The following is a 1,735-nucleotide window of genomic DNA, read 5'->3' on the forward strand; positions in this document are numbered from 1 at the left end:
TAGAGATAACGCTAATGTATTTAAGAGATGAATTAAGGCAGGGCCTTTCAAACTGGACCAACTAGGAACTGGAACCACAACCTAATAAGATCATTTCAAATCAGCCCAGGCTGTCGAAATTTTTTCAGAGCAAGACTGCTTTAGTGTTCTTTCTGGAAAAAAAAAAACAAACTTAAAAATGTTTCAGAATTTCATAGAAAAAAAAATCAGAAACTCAAATTGTGCCTGAGCATGTAAATGCTCTAGAAGAGGAATCAGTAAATTTTTTTTCTGTAAAAGCCCAGATACTAAATATCTTAGACATTGTAGACCATAGAGTCTCCACGGTAGCCACATTTCTCAACTCTAGTTGTAGCACAAAAACAGCCATAGAAAATATGTAAACATATGAGCCTGGCTGTGTTCTAATAAAGCTTTTATTTATGGGCCTTGACATTTGAATTTCCTCTACTTTTCTTGTGTCACAAAATATTCTTTTAATTTTTTCAACCATTAAAGAGAAAAGTGAAAGCATTTTTAGCTTGTGGGCTAAACCAGTGGGTGAGCAGGACTGGGCCCATGGGCTATGGCTTACCAACCCTGGCTTTAGAAGATTCAAGCTGACAAACAATAAGATGTTTGTGTGTCAATCAAACATCAATGTCATGCAAAATCGCATTTTTAGATATTTACATTTAATTAAAATATTCTAATTTTCTTAACACTTCTACAGCTATCAAACTCTATGGGAAAAGAATAGCTGTGATTCCTTAATAGATATTTCCATTTCCATTCTCTTTCCAACTCTAAGATGCTGAGGAGGAGTGGAACCAAACCAAACTGACCCAGATTCTGACACCTGAGTAGTACCACTCCTGTTCAACTAAGACACCTTGAACAAGTTACTTAACCTCTCAAAGCCTCAGTTTTCCTATCCTATAAAATGCAGCTATTAATATTTATTTGTAGGGCTGTCAAGAAGATTGAATAAAATAATTCATGTCAAGTGCTTAGTACAGTGCCTGGTACATGGGACTATAGAATACATTTTTTTCCCCTGTGTCCTCAAATTCATTTTCCGAGTAAACCACTCTAAAAGTGACTCTGGAGAGGATGAACACATAGAGTCCCAATATCTTGTCAGTCTGCACTGCCACTCGTGGCATATGAGGTCCAAGGATTCTTGGGTGAGTCAAGGTTGTGGGGTTAATATCGTGATAGATTTTGGGGGGTCTTTCTTAATTTCTAAGCATGCCACTCATGGGCATTTGGTAGACCCACACTAGCTATGTGGCCTTAGACAGACACTTTAGCCTTCTGAACCCTGTGTTTCTCATGCACAAATTAAAAATAATCCTTACTGGATTTTTGAAAGGGTTGAGTAGCATAAGTACTAAAGGAAAAAGCTAACAATTAGTATAAGTTAGTGAAAATCCCAGAAATAAGCTGAAAATGGAAAGTTTACACCAGAAGCTCCTTTGAAGTAAATCATTTGACTTTTAGACATGAATGACATAATAGTAAGAGCAGGTGCACAGTAACTTAGAATTTGCTCTCCTACAACCTGTTTACTCCTCCAAAACTATTTAATAGCCATCAAAACCCTGTTGAACAAAAGTAAACTCAAATTTTGAATGTTATTAAATATTGGAGTACAGCTTTTCATTTTTATAAAAGTAGTCAAATCTATCTGTGGTTTCCTGTATATTCCTGCCTTCTGATCCCTGCTTCAAGAGGTCATCCAAAGTCCAAGATC

Source organism: Zalophus californianus, chromosome 11 (assembly GCF_009762305.2).
Source record: "Zalophus californianus isolate mZalCal1 chromosome 11, mZalCal1.pri.v2, whole genome shotgun sequence".
Lineage (NCBI taxonomy): Eukaryota > Metazoa > Chordata > Mammalia > Carnivora > Otariidae > Zalophus > Zalophus californianus.